At 46.1% G+C, this 19458-nt stretch overlaps 1 protein-coding gene across 20 annotated transcripts in view; it reads left to right on the top strand.

Annotated features, from left to right (window-relative positions):
• The window catches only part of MACF1 (microtubule actin crosslinking factor 1), a 1825008-nt gene that overhangs the window by 1443879 nt on the left and 361671 nt on the right, over window positions 1-19458 (top strand). The window lies entirely within an intron of this gene.

Here is a 19458-nt window from a genome sequence, read left to right as displayed (position 1 = left end):
CTGTGTCTTTGGAATAGGCATACAAGAAATACTTTCTATGCGTTCTGGCGTTAGCCTTCTCCCTTCTTTCGAAAGTAGGTAGCCCAAATAAGCTACCTCCTTTCGATTTATAATTAAACTTCTTCAAACTAGCTTTCTGGCCATCTGCCGCTAGGTGTGACAGTAGTAATACGGTGCTCTTTTTACAAATCTCTTCTGTATCTGCAGCGATCAACAGATCATCTATGTATTGCAATAGTACACACCCCACTGGTAATTCTAGCATGTCTTGCAGCTCTTTTAACGCTCTACTGTAAATACTCTGACTTTCCGTATATCCTTGTGGAATGCGCGTGAATGTAAATGATCGTCCCCCTAATGTGAACGCGAACAAATATCTACTGTCCTTGTCCACCGGAATGCTAAAGAAAGCGTTTTTTAGATCAATTACACTAAAGTATTCTGCTGAGGCAGGTATCATTGTCAATATTGTAGTGGCGTCTGGGACCAAAGGAAATTGTGGATCTACTACTTTGTTTAGCGCGCGCAAATCAATTATGAAACGATATGGTACTTCATTGCCTCCTTTCTTAAACACTGGAAGAATCGGGCTGTTACATGTACTGCCTGTAATTTCTTCAATAACCCCTAATTTCACCAAATCTGAAACAATACTTTTCAATCCTTTCTCTCCGTTAGCCGAAATTTTATACTGGGGAATTCTTGGCAGTGTAACCCCTTCTTTCAAAATGATCCTCACTGAATCTATCTTCAAGCATCCTACATCGTTGTCATGCATCGCCCATATACAGGTTGGCACTTCTCTTAACTCTCCTGGCAAGGTTTCTGACATGAATTCTGACACAGGGGCATCTTGTGGCCAAATCGTTAGAAACACCCCGTCTGACGTACAATGTATAGTCGCACATAGCTTTTTCAACAAGTTCAATCCCAACAAGTTCTCCCCACAATTTTCTGTTAGGAGAAAGGGACAATGTTCAGTGAATGGTCCTATAGTAACTGGGACTGGTTGGGACACTGGGTTTATGACTGGTGTACCTGCGAACCCTACGGAAATATTCTTTTGCCCTGACAGTGGTATATCCGGAACCAAGTGATGGTCTATTGAACACTTTTGCGCTCCTGTATCTACAAGGAAGCAGTGCTCCTTATTCCCAACTCCCATTTCTACGTAGGGTCCTCTCTGGTTCACGGGAATAGACACTGGTTCCGACCCCTGCCCTGGGCTGTCCTATTGGGGAAATAACACATCATCCGATGTGTAGTCACTACTATTACTGTAATACGTATTTGGCTGCGTATTGAAAATGTTCCCATTCTTTCCTCTATTTCCCCCACTCTGATTCCCATACTGTTGGTTTTACTGACCCTGACTCTGGTTAGGAGCACTTTGGTTTTGGGCTTGGTTTTGATTACCTTCATTATTGTGATGCTGCTGCATACTATTCCTATTTGGTCCATGCGTTCCTTGGTGCCCTCTGTGCTGTTTTCTCTGACCGGGTCCATTTCCATTCTGTAAATGTGGACATTGCGCTCGCCAGTATCCTTCCTCCTTACAGTATGCACACTGATTTGGTCCCAAGGGCCCCCCATGCATATTCAAATTACTCCTCCCTTGTGCGTTCCCTCTTCCTCTATTATGTCCTGTTACTTGCTGCAGTAACATCCTTGTTTTCAAATTTACTCTATCTCTTTCCTCCTGGTCCTTTCCCGCATTTACTCTCGTCTCATAATATTGGGCCATGTGCAATACCTCACCCAGCATTTTTGCTTGCCATGCACTTTCTGATGTCATTAGTAGGTTCTGAATTGGAAGTCTCAACCCCCTTACATATTTATCAACAAATAGCCTCTTCCCCGCTTCCGAACTTACATCCTGCCCACTGAAGTCTGCGAATACTTCTTCGAATCTATTAAAATAATCTGTTGCTAACTCATCCTTGCCTCGCACACATGCAGTCAACTTGTCCCATTGAATTATTTTCTCTGGGACAATTTCTTTTTGTTTCTGTATTATGCGTGCTGGTAATGCTATCATGTTCGCTCCTGGTGTCCCTCCAACCGCTTTATTCCTGTCTTCTATTACCAAGTCCGCCCACGTGGCGCCATAGGCCGTTACGTCATCCACCTTTCTTATTTGCTTCCATATGTCGGTTGGCAGGATCACTGGGAATATTAGGTTTATGTCACCCATGGTAAGCACGGATGATTGCAGGCAGTACTCTATTTCCTTGTAAATTCATGCAGGATTCTTTCTTATATCAGGAATCGTCCATTTTATGTTGTTCACCTCCTGTGTGGAAAAGGGGACATGTACGTATTGGGCGGTATAATGGGCTGGCGTTACCTGCGCCGCTACGTTGCCCGTTGCGGGAATCTCTGTTTTAGGCACAAAGGTAGGTGGGACCTCCCTCATAGGGAATGCCCCCCTTACTGTCCCTCCCCCTTCTCTCATGTGCAATAATATTCCCAGATCAAGCGATAGGGCTGTCTCTCCTGTCCCTCGCTCTAGTGCTCTCTTTTATACTGCCATTATTTCTGGTGGGCTGGCCTTGTCGTTTTTTATGTGTTTGTCTAGTAAATGTTCAGTCATTGACTGCAGTGCTTTTCTTTTCATGGCATGGAATATTCATCAATTGTGGGAATACTGGGATCCGACATCCATCTGAACGCTTCTCGTATACATACTTTCGATTTGTCGCCCCTCTGTACTGACGACATCGAATGTCGTCGCTGTATATATGGCTCTACCGCTTCCTTTCTATTTCTCCTGATATCCTTACCCCTGTACCCAGGTGCAGTAAACATTTCAGCATATTCATTATCCAATTTATTTCTAAGCTCAAAAAGTCCATACACATGTTCCCGCACTTCTTCATCTCTTTGTCTACAGCGTTCTAATGCATTTAAGTCTAACAATCGCTGCAGTGGTAATTTCCCAATTAACTGTTTCCATCCCTCCACCAAATATTCACCCATGCATTCCAACACTACCTGTCTTTCGTTGCTTCTTCGGAAGTCATACATCGAAGCCAATGTTGCTGTCCCATCATTCCCGTCTATATACATTTCTGCCTGTTGCTGCAATTCCACCTTCCTTTCTTTGCTGATCGCACTGCGATTTACCCTCGTGCATCCACTTTGTTCAGTCCCGCCTCTCGCCCCCATGGTTTCAACTTCAACCCCTGGAGGAACGGACGGTACCGAGTCTGTATCTAAGGCGGGAGGTGCGGATGGGACAATGGGACCGTGGAGTGTCTGCCGTGGGCCTGGTTGGATAATAGGAATTGTTATGTGTGCGGTCTGTGGCTGTGGGAGGGCTTGAGCTGCGGGAGGGGCTTGAGCAATAGTTACTGACGTGTTTGGCCTCACTTCTGATCTTGGGCCTTGTTTTGTATGGATCAATATGTTTTCCATCACTTCATCTGCTATGTTCAATTCTCGTTGTGGGTATATCTTTTCTATATTTAACTGGTCACGTCTACCTGACCTTCTTAGCCTCTCAGTCCACTCCTCCTCCTCCTTTTCTTCCGCTACTTCACCTTTTGATTTATGCCTGTACGCATGCTTCGCTCTACTTCAAAATCGGAGCATTGCTTCCCTTCTCCAGTCCTTAACTATATCAAATGCTGCGGGACGCGCTTTCTTTCTTATCAACACTCTCTCCAAATTCTCTATTCTCGGGATCCCAAAACTACCATTTATCGGCCACTGATGGTCTTGTTGCTTTCTGGTTTGCCTATGCCAAGTCTCACAGAATATTATCGCTCCCACACGATACTTCACATACATCTCATACGCCGGAGTTCCCCCAGGTGGTGCAATTTGGCCATCTTCCAAAGATTGTCTACCACAGTGGAAAAACCCTGCTAGGGTGGACAATACCCCAGGCATGTTTCAACCTTCCCCCTGGTTAATCAACCTTACCTAGGGCGTTTGATTTTGCAAAGTCAACTCTCAACCAATATCAGGATTACTTTGAATCGGGGTATGACTCACCTGATAAATCAGTTTGTCCTCCAGGACACTATTCGTCTGTATACTGATGCAACCAATGACGTCGCGTCTGCGTTTCTTGGCTTCTGCCTCGTTTCGGGAGCCTCGCCTCCTTGTTCTCTAGCCAGATACGTCGACCAGGGATCAGATGTGTGCAGATCTGCAAAGGAATCTCATCACTTCTACAGGGCGCCCCGAACACCTCTTGATCCTGGCTCGATCGTCCCGTCCTCGTCGTTCTCCACCTTTACTCAATTACAACATATACGATGGAACAAGTGGGGGAGGGTCCCTGTTCGGGCGCCATCTTGAAAGGGGCCCCTAGGGGTCCCTCGCGTTATGGAAACAAGGCAAGTCACCACACACGATAGATACTTCAGACACGAGGTTGTATTCCCAAAGCTAGGGTTTATTGCAAAGCAATAGTCTCAGTTGGCCAACTCGATCTCACGCCCCGCAACGTCTATCTCTAGACCTCGAGGGACGCAAGAGAGCGAATTAAGTACATCAGTTACATATATACAAAATTCATATCATACAATCAGCTGTGACATGTTTAACACCCCCCTTTATTGGGTTACTTTGAACGAATATGACACCTTCAAATGTCTATTCTAGTAACAATATGCAACCTTGCAAGTGCGGAGACATCTTTGTTGAACAGAACACAGTGCTTCTGTTCTTGTAAGCGAGCTACATACGGGGGAAGAGTCACATTCCAGACCTTGCTATCTATGCGGTGCTATTCGTGTCCTGGGAGCCGACACGCTCTACAGGGCTTGGAAAAGGGGGGCCGTAAGAAGAGCATAATTCAAGCCTTTAGCTGCTTTATTCTAACATATTCTACCATATAACGAGACTGGCTGGTAGCTGTGAAATGATTAAATACCCTGCGGCTCTGCTTCAAGCCTACATTCGGGAGGGAGCCGGGCATTCCTTCCCAGAGCTGCCTACGTTGTGTTTCAACAAACTCTTATTAGCCTTGCGGCCCTGCGGCCTTGTCCTTTCACGTTCAGACAACAATGTTAACAGTCGAGCAGTGTAAGCAGAAAATGTGCTGCGAAGCAATGTGAACAGAAAGCAATGAGCAATTTGTTAGAAAACAAAATGGCGATCCTTGTTACATGAAAATGGCTGTTCATTGGTAAAACTCGCAAACCTGTATTTCTATCGTTTCGTACATGAGACGGTTGGCCTTCGGCCACCAAAATACGTTTGCCGTCAATCATGAGAGGTATCCATTTTTCTAGACTGACACCCAAAGGTCTTAAATCTCTGGTCTCCCATCACATTGTTGCTTGCTCCACAAGCAACACAAAATACACTGAGTCTGTATACCTAGAGAGGCTTACTGTAACCACTGCTGTGCTTGGGATTGTTAGTCCCACTACCCTTTTCAGTGTCAAATGACTTACCCCACTACAAACATTTTGTGACTTTTCTGGGAGCAAGATTTATAAGCACGTGTTAGGCAGAAACCTGTGCAGTTCCCTTGGGGAACACTGCAAAAGATTTAAGACTACAGGTAGAGCAGTAAACCCCTTTGGTAGCAGTCTGTACCACCCAGATTTACCTGGTAGCTGTGGCTGAGCAGTCAGACTTCTCTCAAGAAGAGTTAGGCAGTATGTAAAGTATACACAATATGTACCAAAACACAATAGCACAAGCAAACACTGACCAGAGCTTGGTTTCAAAAGTATATAGTTATTTATTTAAAATACACATAAGTTAAAAACACTCTAGCAAAAATATAGTAAAAGCACTTCAACACAGTTATAATGAAAGTAGATTCAATCCTTTCTCCTATCTAGACAACTCTAAGTAAACACCACTTAATTAAAACAGAGGTGAGTGCTTAACGTTAGATGACACTCTAGTAGTTTCCAAGAAAGGGAGAGAAAAAGCAGAAATGGGTTAGACACACCACTCTAAGGTCCAGAGCACTTGCAATAGGCTTAAAGAAGAATAAAGTCACAGGTGAGCAAAAGTCACTAGGCAGGGCCCACTCTTAGAGTAGCCGGAGCGAAAATGTGCCCAAGATCACACTGTTAGTTAGAGATTCAAAGTCTTGCAAAGAGTCAAAAAGAGGTTAGAGTGGCTCAGAAAGTTTAGCCAAAGTGTCCCAGGCACTCCCAGGTTCGAAAGCCGGGGACTAAATCTACCCCGTACAGTCGGTAGCAAGGGAAGCCAGGCAGAACACAGTACCTTAAGCGGAAAGGATCCTCCAGCGGTGGCAGTTGTTCCAGGCAGTGGCAGCAGGGCTCGACGTCGGTCAGGGGAGAAGAAGTTCTCGCTGAAGAGCAGAAGAAGAGGGTCGTTGCACTGCCCGGGAAGAAACCAGCCGCGGAGTCCTCCGGTTAAAGGGTTGGTACCGACTTTCGCGGTATGGGGGTAAAGTGTGGTATTCCGGTTGCCGGGGTGCTTGGCACAGGCAAGGCGGCCACGAGATACCTCAAAGAACGGAAAGAAGGCGAAAACTGGTTGTCCCCACCAGTCAAGGGAAGGAGCCACTCCGTTAAGAGTTCTCCTCGGTCGTCGGGAAAAAGTGGTGAGACGGTTCAGCAGGGCTCCACCGGGTGGTGTCGTCGAAGCAGGTCGGCTCAGCTCTTCCCTCGTCGGATTCTTGGTCCTGTGGCGACTTCTCAAGTCCCAGTCCCCAAAGCCCTGCTTTTATGCAGCAAACCCCCATTCACCCAGCCTAGCTGTCACTCAAACATGCTAAGTGGTGAGCCGGGCGGCTCACCACTTGGGCCAATCAGGACGGAGTGCGACTTGAGTTACCAAGGTAACTCAGTCCAGGGTGCCTAAATCCCCCTCCCCCCCTCCTAAGTACCCCAGACAGAGTGGCACCACTTTGGAGGGCTTCTGTGGAGAAGCCCGCCAAAAGTGGAACAAAGGGCTCCACTTTGGGTCAGAGTTACAGAGGCGAACACCAACGCCATTTTTGAATCAAGTTTTGGCAAAAAGTCCCAACCGGAGTTATAAAAATAAATATATAAACCGGCGGTATGTTTAAGGCTACCGTAAATAATTAATTAAATGTGTTAGCCTAAAACAATGGGAAATCCCATAGGGAAATATTCGCGGTCGAATATAAAAAGTAGTTTCCACTGCCACCAGCCAAAACTCGATCAGGGGGGACGGAGACGTGCCCCCTCGACTAACAGACCCTGGGGCAATCGAATTGCCCCAGCCAGTACGTCCACAATATGATGGTTTGTACTGGTTCTGTTCAGGATTCAAGACTAGCAAAGTCTTTGGTGACTTTACATGCCCTGGGAGACAGTAGTCAGTCCCAGGGTATGGAGTCTATGTTGGGGAGTCCCTAGGACACCCCTGGGTCACGGCACAGAGGGTGCTGTGTGACCCACATCACAAAAATACATGAGGCCCTATGGAGTAAAAGACCCCATAGCCCATTCAACACAAGGTTTAACCAAGAAAACACACTTCAACATGTCCAAGAGTGAGGGTAAAAGAGTCTCACTCTTGGCAGGAGAAAAAAATTAAACCCCAGAAATCCAGCAAAGCTGCTGGGGGACTCACTAGGTAGGGAAATTCAGCCTAAACAGAGAATTCTCCCTAACACTCGCCCCCCCCAGACTAAGGGACAGGAGGATTTAATCCACTCCTGGATGAACCTCATACCTCTAGTCGATGATATACATCCTAGAGAGTCCATCAGCATTTTGATGGTGACACCCTGACCTGTGCTCAATGGTGAACTCAAAGGTTTTCTTTTGTAAGCTAACGGACCTACAGACCCTTTGAGGAACATCAGTCTTTTTGTTATAGGGGATCTGGTTGACCAGTCCCTCAGAAGTTGGTACAACTTCTGAACCTATGTTAGGCTTTTTCAAGGGGTCCTTATAAAGGATTCCCTTAGATCTAGAGGGGCCTCCAAGGTTCCTCACCACCTCTCTTGTGGGAGCAGGTTGGGTCTTAGGCCTCTTGGTTGGAGGGGTTGGGGTTAGGCAATGTACCTGCTTCCCCTTCCTCTTAGATCTACCCTTACCTATTTTAGGAGTTCCCCCCCTAATATTAGGATTTGAGTTGGGGTCTTCAGTAGAAGGTCCAACAGTCTGAAGGTTTTTGGCCTTAGACTTTTCTTTTCTGGTTTTCCACCAGCACTGAGAATTACCAGTTCTCTCGGGTCCAGATAGGGGCCTAGTTGGTCTATCCACCTCTTCCTCAGAAGCAGGGGGAGTCAGAGACTCTGAGACTAGGGGAACAATGATGGAGCTTGGTTGGGGCTCCCATGTTCCTAGCATACTATCCTGAAAGGTGCCTGGGTTAGAGGTCAACTTACTAACACCAGGGCTTGTAGTGGGGTTCTCAGTAGAGGGTCCCACAGGCTTAGAAGGGTCCTTCAAGGTAGCCTGTCTAGCCAATTTGGTTAAGTTCTGCTTCTCCATACTGGGAGGCCTGGGGGTATGTGACACTACTCCTAGAGTTCTTAGGTCATTCCCTAACAGGACCTTCCCAGGTACCTCAGCCTGAACACTGACAGGGATCCTTACTGTCATGTTGTTACATTGAATGAGGGCTGGTAGAATAGGAACCATTTGGACAGGGCCTCCAGACATCTTAGTGGGACCTTTGGGTGCTTTGGCCACATCCTCAGGTTGAAAGAAGCTTTCATCCACTACTGTTCTGCTGGCCCCAGTGTCTCTCCTGGCAGGAGTATCCTGGCCATTGACAAGAACACTGTCCACATAATACACCTTAGAGTTAACAGGTAGGGAGTTATACACAACCCTATTCTGGGGACTAACCAGACCCATAGGCTCTAAGTTTACAGTTGCTTGAAGACCCAAGGGTTCTTCAGCAAAGAGTTCAAAGTGGGCACTAGCCATCTGTACTTCATCCTCAGGAGTGAAGGCTAAGGAGACTGTGCTGATCCCTGCAGGTTTACCCTTGCACTTGGGATCTCCTTTGATATGGTCAGTACCCTGACAGACATAGCATTGTCCAAATGCTCTCTGGAAGGGTGGCTTGTTCTGACCTCCTTCTGGCTTGTGGCCAGAAGGTACAGTAGCCTGAATAGGTTTCCCATGTGGCTTACCCTGGTTATTTTGTGGTTTGGGGCCCTCTTTGGGATAGGAATTATTAGAATTCTCTTTGGAGTCTTTTTTAGGCTGTTTCTCCCCATCCTTCTTCTGAGTTACCCCAGAATCCTTGTGAGTGGCCCTGTTGGCAACCCACAAGTCAGCAGCCTTAGCTAGTTTCCGGGAATCTAATTCCTTGGAATCAGCCAAGTGTTGTCTGAGCTCAGGAGAGCAGGCATCATAAATAGTCTCCAACATAAACAAATTCTTCATACCTTCATAAGTGTTCACCTTGTAACCCTTAATCCATCCCTCTAAGTTTTTCAAACATTCACTCACCCAGGTAGCCCAAGGGGTACCATCATGCTTTTTGAGGCTCCTAAACCTCTTAAGATACTGGGAAGGGGTCTTCCCAAACCTAGCTATCAAAGCTAGTTTCACACATTCATAGTCCTTCCTATCCTCCTCCCCCATCTCCATTACCACATCAGTTGCAACAGGGGGAAGCCTAGAGAACAACCAGGTGAGTAAGTCATTTCCTGTGATGTTCTGGAGCCCATGATTATATTCAAACAGAGACAACCAATCCAACACATCCAACTTAGGCTCATACATACCAACCAATTCTTTAGGCATCCGGGGTCTTTTAGGACTGGAACTTCTAGAGGAGCCAGAGAGAGAAACATTCTCAACAGATAATTTCTTCATTTCTAAGTCATACTTGAGCTCCATTTCCCTTAGCCTTAGTTCTTTGTCAGTTTGAGCATTAAGTTTCTTATACTCCAATTCTAGCTTCATTTTCTCCAGTTCAAAGTACTGAGGACTAAATGTGGGACCTGGTAAAGGTCCAGTAGGTACAGCAGGTAGAGCAGGCAGAGGCCTAGGGGGGACAGTTACAACAGCCTCACCCTCCTCTTCTGACTCTTCCTCAGAAACATCAACATTTTGCTCCATGTTAACTTCAACACTGTCATCTACAGTTGCTGGAGTGGTAGGTTCCTCTGAACCATCACCCAGACTTTGGTTAGCTAACAATCTTTCAATCAGCTCCATTTTCTTGCCCTTAGTCAGGAGATCCTTATGTTTACAGAGCACTCTTAAACAATCAGCAGTTTTGGCTGCAAGGGACTCTTGACTATAGCTTTCTATAACTGACATGTTAGAGGTTTTACTTTTTCAGTGCTAAGCTTTGTGGTTAGTTGCACTAAGGTATCTAAAGCACAATAAAATGTATACTCAATACAAATCCCACCGCTGCCACCAGTGTTAGGCAGAAACCTGTGCAGTTCCCTTGGGGAACACTGCAAAAGATTTAAGACTACAGGTAGAGCAGTAAACCCCTTTGGTAGCAGTCTGTACCACCCAGATTTACCTGGTAGCTGTGGCTGAGCAGTCAGACTTCTCTCAAGAAGAGTTAGGCAGTATGTAAAGTATACACAATATGTACCAAAACACAATAGCACAAGCAAACACTGACCAGAGCTTGGTTTCAAAAGTATATAGTTATTTATTTAAAATACACATAAGTTAAAAACACTCTAGCAAAAATATAGTAAAAGCACTTCAACACAGTTATAATGAAAGTAGATTCAATCCTTTCTCCTATCTAGACAACTCTAAGTAAACACCACTTAATTAAAACAGAGGTGAGTGCTTAACGTTAGATGACACTCTAGTAGTTTCCAAGAAAGGGAGAGAAAAAGCAGAAATGGGTTAGACACACCACTCTAAGGTCCAGAGCACTTGCAATAGGCTTAAAGAAGAATAAAGTCACAGGTGAGCAAAAGTCACTAGGCAGGGCCCACTCTTAGAGTAGCCGGAGCGAAAATGTGCCCAAGATCACACTGTTAGTTAGAGATTCAAAGTCTTGCAAAGAGTCAAAAAGAGGTTAGAGTGGCTCAGAAAGTTTAGCCAAAGTGTCCCAGGCACTCCCAGGTTCGAAAGCCGGGGACTAAATCTACCCCGTACAGTCGGTAGCAAGGGAAGCCAGGCAGAACACAGTACCTTAAGCGGAAAGGATCCTCCAGCGGTGGCAGTTGTTCCAGGCAGTGGCAGCAGGGCTCGACGTCGGTCAGGGGAGAAGAAGTTCTCGCTGAAGAGCAGAAGAAGAGGGTCGTTGCACTGCCCGGGAAGAAACCAGCCGCGGAGTCCTCCGGTTAAAGGGTTGGTACCGACTTTCGCGGTATGGGGGTAAAGTGTGGTATTCCGGTTGCCGGGGTGCTTGGCACAGGCAAGGCGGCCACGAGATACCTCAAAGAACGGAAAGAAGGCGAAAACTGGTTGTCCCCACCAGTCAAGGGAAGGAGCCACTCCGTTAAGAGTTCTCCTCGGTCGTCGGGAAAAAGTGGTGAGACGGTTCAGCAGGGCTCCACCGGGTGGTGTCGTCGAAGCAGGTCGGCTCAGCTCTTCCCTCGTCGGATTCTTGGTCCTGTGGCGACTTCTCAAGTCCCAGTCCCCAAAGCCCTGCTTTTATGCAGCAAACCCCCATTCACCCAGCCTAGCTGTCACTCAAACATGCTAAGTGGTGAGCCGGGCGGCTCACCACTTGGGCCAATCAGGACGGAGTGCGACTTGAGTTACCAAGGTAACTCAGTCCAGGGTGCCTAAATCCCCCTCCCCCCCTCCTAAGTACCCCAGACAGAGTGGCACCACTTTGGAGGGCTTCTGTGGAGAAGCCCGCCAAAAGTGGAACAAAGGGCTCCACTTTGGGTCAGAGTTACAGAGGCGAACACCAACGCCATTTTTGAATCAAGTTTTGGCAAAAAGTCCCAACCGGAGTTATAAAAATAAATATATAAACCGGCGGTATGTTTAAGGCTACCGTAAATAATTAATTAAATGTGTTAGCCTAAAACAATGGGAAATCCCATAGGGAAATATTCGCGGTCGAATATAAAAAGTAGTTTCCACTGCCACCAGCCAAAACTCGATCAGGGGGGACGGAGACGTGCCCCCTCGACTAACAGACCCTGGGGCAATCGAATTGCCCCAGCCAGTACGTCCACAATATGATGGTTTGTACTGGTTCTGTTCAGGATTCAAGACTAGCAAAGTCTTTGGTGACTTTACATGCCCTGGGAGACAGTAGTCAGTCCCAGGGTATGGAGTCTATGTTGGGGAGTCCCTAGGACACCCCTGGGTCACGGCACAGAGGGTGCGGTGTGACCCACATCACAAAAATACATGAGGCCCTATGGAGTAAAAGACCCCATAGCCCATTCAACACAAGGTTTAACCAAGAAAACACACTTCAACATGTCCAAGAGTGAGGGTAAAAGAGTCTCACTCTTGGCAGGAGAAAAAAATTAAACCCCAGAAATCCAGCAAAGCTGCTGGGGGACTCACTAGGTAGGGAAATTCAGCCTAAACAGAGAATTCTCCCTAACAGCACGCCCGCCCGCCCTCTTTCCCTTTCTGCTTCTTACCCTCCTCCTGCTTACTAGAAGTAGGTTTGTCCTTATGGGACACTGTGGGACACCCACAAATCAGCAGCAACGGCCAATATCTTAGGATCAATCTCCTTAGTCAGTTAAATATTGCTTAATTTCAGGAGAGCAGGAAGCAAAAATATGTTCAAGCATTACCAAGTTCATCATGCCCTTGATGGTATAACCCTCAACCCAGCCAGTCAAGTTTGACAAAGAATCAGTAACATAGGTATTTATTTATTTTTGCATTTGTAGAAGTGCGCTAAACCCATGGGCATCAAGGCACTGGCTACAGAACAGTGACAGGTAGAGGGAAAAAGAGAGGGGCGGGGGGCAAGTCATGTCATGAGGGGACAGAAGAGCCAGGGAACAGGAGGACGGTAGAGCCAATCAAGTCAATTGGAAAGCCATTATTTTGTTCCTTTTTCTTGTGCTCACTGAATTTCAAGTATTGGACAGGAGTCTTCCCAAACTTTAAGATGAGAGCTTGCTTCAATTTCGCAAAGTCTGTTCTATCAGCCTTAAACATTTCCTTAATGGCACTGCAACCAGAATGGGACAGCCTGCTGATCAACCATGCAATCTTATCAGCCTCACAGGGGCACTCAAAGTTGTCAGCCAATCCATGATGTCATTCTTCTCATCATACACACTGAGCAGATTGTTAGAAAACCTAGGATGAGAAGAAGGTCCAGAACCATTTCCAGATGCCCTAGAAGAGCCATGTGAAGCTTGGATCCTGGCAAGCTCCAACTGATGTTCTCCACCTTTCTGCTTCTCCACCCTCTCAAAGTCAAGCGTAGCCATGTTAAACTCCAGTTCTTTTTGCCTATGCCTAAGTTTCTTTTTTTTTTCCTGTGGACATTGTCACATAGAACCATAGCAATAGGTTTCGCAATCTTTTGTTTGCAGAGATGGAGGATGATACAAAGTGATACCATTTGTTAAGATGGATTTCTAAAATTGGCTCTTGGGAGGATTTTAGATGGCCATCCTATGTATGGTAAACAGGGAAGACACTGAATGGTTAGCCAAAAACCAGTCAAAGTAGAGTAAAGGCGCCGTCAAAACTTAGTCTCAGGAAAAGTGTGAGAGCGGTCTAGGGCCGCACAGAGCAACACCAATAAGTTAGTCTGCAAGTATTGTGGCAGCACGGAATGAGGATTCTGACCAAACAGTGGCATAGTGGTTGTTATAGACTTTTATTTATAGGATAAAATGAACCTACCTATCCCTAACTAAAGGTGGTTTCCCTAACTCAAACAAACTAAAACATGGGCAGTCAGTAAGTATGTGTAGTCCAAATCAGAAGTTCACCGTCCTAGTCCTTCTGCCTTCTCCTTCTCTTCGTAGGCCCGCTTGTCTTCGTGGCCGGGTACTGCTGGCGGTCTCAGGGCAAGTTCCGGACCAGACGGTCCACACGTTACAGGTCATGCCACCACCACAGTTTCTCATGTTCCCAATACATTTGCCTAAGCGGCTCCGCGGTAGGCCAGAGTAGGCAGTGTCGGCATAGTTCTCAAACCGCAGGGCCCACCCATGACAGGTCAGGCCACAGTTTGTCCACTTCAAGGGCGCCGGCTCCCAGTCGACTCGCAGGACACAGCCCGGGCGTCCCACTGCTTGTCTCTGCTGCACTGAGGAGCTCCCTCGCTGCAGTCTGCCGAAACCCAGTTTCAACCTTGCATACTTCTCAACAGTGTTTTCACTCTCCGAGTTCTCCTTCCGGATTCAGGACAGAACAAAGTCCGTCATTGCTGTTTGGTTTAAATAACGGGGACTGCCCTAGCGTAACGTCAGTTTTATTGACAACATCTGGTCGAGCACTCTTCCTACTTGATGTAACGCAACATCTGGTCAAGCACTCTTCCTACTTGATGTAACACAACATCTGGTCGAGCACCTTTCTTACTTGACTTGTAACGTGCTCGGGATCTTCTTCATCCTTGTACTCATTACAGAGAGATTGTCTGACAGTTCACATTAACACATGGTTTCGGACTGTATCCTAGGTAGAGAAGGTTTGGGTGTTATTACCCAGTGGGGTTCGGGAGTTGAAGGGGCCGGGTCCCGGACTCACATTGTTATCTCCAGGAGGAGAGTTCCTCCCCATGTGCCCCTCCCGCATGTTACCACCCCTAGTGGGATTATTGGTTATCGCCCGCACCTCTCTAGCCGCATGTAAAGGTGCTCCCCTTTGGGGAGAAGTGACGCCATCTGGAGGATCGTCACAGTAAATAATACAATGATATGTTATGCCTTTATGAACACACTAAGCATAGAAAAGGCAGGTTAGTATTGTTATCAAAAATCATACATATAACGCATACATACATACATACATACATAGTCACATATGCATTAATTACCGGTATTCACCAGGTGAGTAATCATATACAAGAAAAACAGTTAGACTAGATTAAGCAGGAACCCAGTTCCCTCTGTCTTATGAAGTCCATTCTTAAGTTGTTTGGGCCAAAGAGTCACAAGTTCCAACTATGGTTTCTTCAGGAAAGGTTCTTCAGAACTGATGCAGTACACTATGGTGGTGTTTGGAAATTCTTTAAAGTAAGGTATTTGCTTCAAGTAAGGGAAGTACTCCACTGTATCCCATTTCCAAGGTAAGTCCTAGAAAAGGATACTTAAACCAGGTTCGACAACCAAAGGCTAGACCAGAGTCAGTTAAGGGGCAAGGGCTCTCATCCAATGTTACCGTTCATTTACCCCCGTGGCTTTGATTCTTCCAGGTGACACTGAAGGTCTTCCGTAATTCGCTGAGGGCAGAATCTTCTGAGTGAGGGAATGCCAGGGGTTGCAGGTGCAGAGGTCACTTTTCATGTTGTGAGCTGGTTGCGGTTCTCGCCAGACAGTTCCAGGCAACTTCTTGAAGAAGACACCCAAATGAAGAAACAATGCAACAATGCAGATTTTGGTACTGAAGACCCTTCAGGACAACCTCATGGGATTGCAGAGAGATTGTTTCAGCGGAGGTAACTATGGTTAGGTGGTGACAGGCGATCTTCCAGTGGTGAACACAAAAGCAGCCCCAGCACAGCATTCCTTGTTGTGAGAAGGCATAAATGCAAGGACAGATGACTTATGGCATAAACTGAAGATTTTGCAAGTCCCAAGTCTCTGATCAGAACATTGACGGCTGCAGCATGGTAGTCCAAAAGGGAGCTGGTCAGTCCACGGGTGGTCCAGGACACTTCCGAAGACTTGCAAGGCATGGATCTGCGAGCATGGGTCGAGTCTGGTTGCTCCCACCGGTCTAAGGGTCGAAGCAACAGCAAGGGTCTTCGGAAATCAGGCACTGGTGCAGGGCTTCACCTGTCTGTTCAGATGGATTTCTGGAATCTGGCTTGGTGGACAGTGGCCCTTCTACTTATGATGAACAGGGATCTTTGAGAGGTTACCTCCAACCCAATAAATGTACGTGGATGAGCAGTCAATGCTTACTTTCGGGAGAGTGGGGATGGGGTCAGGCGCCCGCAATGAGTCCACACAGAATAACACACACACGGGAAGGGGTTGCCATATATGGTATTTCCTAACCAGTGAAAGGCGGCCACAGGGCACGAAGCCTACGAACAAGCAGAAATCTCATGGCATGACCATTTAGTGTACTAGCCTCCTTTTAGTGCAGTAAATGCAAAAGTGTAAGAGAAACAGTAGAAATCACACAGCTGCCACCAGCTTTACTTAGGCACATTGTCAAAGTAACCAAAAAGCCACTAGGTAAAAAGTTGTAAGGACACTAATATAAGAATTCATAAGGAAGAGACATAGTCTCTCAGTACTGACAGTCTTAGGGACTAGTCAGTTCCCCATAAGGAGGAGCCAAACAGACAAAGGAAGTAAAGGAGAAGGCTTTACACGCCTCCAAAAGTCCAGAGAGGGTGCAAAATGAAAAGATTTCCTAACACTATTCACATACAAACAGTGACTTGGCAGGGGACAGGAATGGGGGCCCTATCAACTGTCACCACCCCCCTCTGGGCTAGTACTTGCTGTGGCTTTCACTCTGATGGGCTTCCCACCCTAGGCCGAGAGCAATTCTTACACCCTTGTGACCAGGTCAGATTACTGACGATGTCACAGGAGTGTTTTGTCTCTTGTCTTTTGCATATAAAGATACTATTTAGATGAATATATAGTGTGTGGACATTCTCTCTTCCTGGAATTATTTTAGTATGTACTGTCCCTGGTAACCACCCAATTCTACATTTTGAGTGCAGGCACAGGCATCCTTGTCCTGACTACCACTTAGGGAGCCTGGTGGGCTTGAGGGAATCCCTACAAGTACTAAGTCAGGAAGATACACCTAAAGACCTCTGACCACAGAGTTTAAGGAAAGTCTCCTGTAAGGGTGCAGAAATAAGGCTCGGACACAAAGGTGACATCGTTTAGTTATAAACATTTATATTAACGAGTAAGAGGGTTGGAAAAATGGCCTCTCTGTCCTTAAAGCTAAGAGGGGGTTACATGCCTCAAAGAAATCAAAGGCAAATAAACAGTCAGTCACTGTCGTGTCCAAAAACCCTAATCCTCAAAAATATGATTGGCTTAAAAGATGGGCAGTAATGAAAAATATATATAAAAAATATTTTAAACAAGTTCCTATGTAAAGTTTTGAGCAAATGAGGCTCAACCTCAAAAAAGTCACGCACTAGGAGGCATCCATTTTGTGTAATGGATGAGCCTCCTGTGCTTCTGTTAAGCTCTGCCCTTGCAGCAGTAATGAAGCAAAAGCCAGCCAGCTGTAATAAAAGCTACCAGTAGGTGGCTTTTGCTTTATTATTGCCGGAGAGCAGTGAATGCAGGCAGGAAGTCTGCATGCAGATAAGTGCTTATTTTTCTTTTTCTTAACAAATCACTGCAATTCTAAATACAACCGGGTTGTATTTATGATTGCCGTGGTTTTCTTTCCAAGTTTCCCGGGCTCCCCCAGGTTAGGAAACTTTGTTTAAAAACACTGTAATTATAAATGCGACCACTTTGTATTTAGGACCGCAGCAGCTTTCGCTTTGAGTTTCCCGGGCTTGGGAGACTCAAAGCGAAAGAAGCATTTATAAATATAACGTTGTTGTATTTATAAATGCTGTGGTTTTCGCTTTAAGTTTCCTGGGTTCCTCCTAAAACCTAAAAATAAAACCACAGCAATTAAATACAAATGCATTGTATTTATGACTGCGGCGGCTTTCGCTTCGAGTCTCCCGGGCTCCCCGCCCCGGGGGAGCCCGGGAGACTAAAAGCAGAGCCACCGCAATTATAAATAAAACATTGTTGTATTTATGATTACCGTGGTTTTCTAACCACAGCAATCATAAATTCAACAACGTTGTATTTATAATTGCTGCGACTTTGCTTGTAAGAAAGTCCAGGCAATAATGAATACTTTGCCGGCATCCAGCAGAGTTTTCATAATTGCTGCGACTTTCTTTTCTAGTTTCCCGCGCACGGGAAACTAGAAAAGAAAGTGGCAGCAATTATGAAAACTTCGCTGGCAGCCGGCAAAGTATTTATAATTGCTCAGACTTAAATTTTAAGTTTTCTGTGCTTCGCGGGACTTGGGGCGCACCGAAATCGTAAAATGAAAGTGAAGGCAGCATCCTCTCCATGTTCAGCTCTGCTCTGGCTGCAGTAAGCAAAAGCTCCCAGTAGGGGGCTTTTGCTGCTTGATTAGTGCCGCAAGAGCAGAGCTTAACATGCAGAAGAGGCTGCTTCAAATTACAAAAATGGATGCCACCATATAAACGCCTTGAGCCTCGTTTGCTCAAAACTTTACATAGAAACTTTCTTTAAAAAGATGTTTAAAATATGTTTTTGATTATTGCCCATCTTTTAAGCCAATAATATTTTTAAGCGCACTTTTCCTTTAACTTAAATCTAATGTGCAAGGATGCTGTACTCTCAACTAAAGTGATGATGAAAGTTCTTTGCTAACTGAAAGTTCCCAATGTCTCGGGTTGTCAATAAACCAAAACAAATATTCCTCCGCCACAGAGCAAAGTTCTAGTGACCAGGGATTAGCTCTTTTCTCTGGTTCCCTTCTTGTTCTACTTCACAAGTTAGGAGCTCGTCTCCTCCTTAGGTGGTTTTCTTGATTTGGTAAAATAACACAACGAAAAACGTCTTTAGGCCAGAGCAAGTACTTCTCAGACTCTGGCTACTTCTAGGCCTTCACAGGTTACAACATAATGTTCACTCTGCTGAGGGACATGTCTTCATTTCCCTGGACTTTGCAAACTTTCCCAGCGATGCACAGCAAGCGTTCCCATGTTTCACAGAAGGCTCATGTCTAGTTCACTCTCCTGCCAAACATATCCCAGGGAACTGATGGTCTCTGTTGATATTCTTTTGTATTTCCTTGGGTCCCAGACACTGTGCTTTCGTGAATGGGCTTCAGCTTATTCTTAGACTTCATATGGGTGCAAGTCCCAGACTGACCGTGTTTATTTTTATACCAGCTTGGTGTGCTGTCCTGCCAAGCATATGCTTCTCTCGTATCTGTCTATTTTGGTCTCAGGTTATCAGACCCTCTTATTCTCTTACTATTTTATGGGTGCGGTCCCAGACTCGCAATGTGGTTTCACAACAGCATGGTTTAGTCTCCTGCCAGGCAAATGTTTTTCTCCCAGGGTCCCAGACTCCCTTATTCTCTGGCTCTCAAGGTCCGAGACCCTCTTATTCTCCTCTTCATGTTCGTTCCCCGGCTTTCTTGGACCTCTAGCCCCTCTCGGTCTGCCCTTGTATCTTTGTGCTTGGTTTGCGTCTTCCTAGCTGGATGTCAGCACAAGGCTCCAGTAGCGTTCAGGGGCGTCTATTCGCCAGTCGCGGCCTCGCCGGCTTCTGTGTGTCTCTAGGAATGCCTCTTCTCTGTACGACGGCTCCTGTGATCCGGGGACACCCACAGGGTTGTTTGGGTAGCAAACCATGTAGGCCTCACGTCCTGGACTACGGTCGGTTCTTCTCCCTTTTCCTTG

This window comes from Ambystoma mexicanum, chromosome 11, assembly GCF_040938575.1.
Source record: "Ambystoma mexicanum isolate Mex_15411 chromosome 11, UKY_AmexF1_1, whole genome shotgun sequence".
Taxonomy (NCBI): domain Eukaryota; kingdom Metazoa; phylum Chordata; class Amphibia; order Caudata; family Ambystomatidae; genus Ambystoma; species Ambystoma mexicanum.
This window is presented reverse-complemented; position numbering and strand designations above follow the sequence as displayed.